Source organism: Arachis duranensis, chromosome 7 (genome assembly GCF_000817695.3).
Source record: "Arachis duranensis cultivar V14167 chromosome 7, aradu.V14167.gnm2.J7QH, whole genome shotgun sequence".
Taxonomy (NCBI): domain Eukaryota; kingdom Viridiplantae; phylum Streptophyta; class Magnoliopsida; order Fabales; family Fabaceae; genus Arachis; species Arachis duranensis.
Window position 1 is genome coordinate 70377810 of NC_029778.3, and position 1605 is coordinate 70379414.

Below are 1605 nucleotides of genomic sequence, written 5' to 3' on the forward strand. Positions count from 1 at the left end.
ACCAATCCTGAAATAAAGGTTGGAAGGAACATGGTTCAGGAATTCTACTCTAATCTGTGGCTGACAGATAAGCAGAGAATGACTGGAACTGCTTTCCATACTTACAGAACCATGGTCAGAGGGAAAGTTATATACTTTCATCTGGACAAAATAAGAGAAATCTTCAAATTACCTCAACTGCAAGATGATCCTGAATCCTTTAATAGGAGAATGGTGAGAGCAGATAAGGGGTTGGATCAAGTTCTAGAGGACATTTGCCTCCCTGGAACTAAGTGGATAACCAATTCAAAAGGTGTCCCAAACCAACTCAAGAGGGGAGACCTCAAACCAATTGCAAGAGGCTGGCTAGACTTCATTGGGCGCTCCATATTGCCCACTAGCAACCGTTCTGAGGTCACCATCAAGAGAGCAGTGATGATTCATTGCATTATGCTGGGAAAAGAAGTGGAGGTTCATCATCTGATTGCTTATGAGGTCTACACAATTGCAAATAAGAATTCCACTGAAGCTAAACTGGCTTATCCAAGCTTGATCTCCTTGCTCTGTAAAGAGGCTGGGGTGAAGATAAGAGTAGATGAATTCATACCCATTGAACATCCAATCACCAAGAAGTCAATGGAAGGACAAATGCAAAACAACTCTATCAAAAAGAGGACGCAGGAGTTCCTCCCTGAATTTCCTGAAATTGACTACTGGGCCAGCCTAGAAGCATCTATCACCAAGTTGCAAGAAACTATGGAGCAACTTAAGGAAGAACAGCAGAATCAGAACTGCATGCTCTGCAAATTGCTGAAGGAACAAGAGAAGCAGGGGCGTGAACTTCAAGAATTGAAACGCCAAAAGCTCTCCTCTCAAGTTGAGGGAGCATCCACTTCTCAAAATCAAGGTTGTTGAGTCCTAACTCTGTGATAACCTCTATCATTAGGAGCCTATTTAAATTTTTGTTTTTTTTATTCCTACTAGTCTCATCTTATGTCTATTTTTGAGTCTTGTTCTTAATTTATAATTAATAAAATTTAAAGTTCATGTCTTAAAGCTATGAATGTCCTATGAATCCATCACCTCTCTTAAATAAAAAATGCTTTAATCACAAAAGAAAAAGAAGTACAGGATTTCGAATTCATCTTTGAAACTAGTTGAATTAGTTTGATGTGGTGACAATACTTTTTGTTTTCTGAATGAATGCTTGAACAGTGCATATGTCTTTTGAATTTGTTGTTTTAAGAATGTTAAAATTGTTGGCTCTTAAAAGAATGAGGAAAAAGAGAACTGTTATTGAGGATCTGAAAAATCATCAAATTGATTCTTGAAGCAAGAAAAAGCAGTGATTCAAAAAAAACAAAAAAAAAGAGAAGAAAAAGAAAAAAATAATAAAGTTGTGATCCAAGGCAAAAAGAGTGTGCTTAAGAACCCTGGACACCTCTGATTGGGGACTCTAGCAAAGCTGAGTCACAATCTGAAAAGGTTCACCCAATTATGTGTCTGTGGCATGTATGTATCCGGTGGTAATACTGGAAGGCAGAGTGCTTTGGGCCACAGCCAAGACTCATAAAGTAGCTATGTTCAAGAATCATAATTCTTAACTAGGAGAATCAATAACATTTT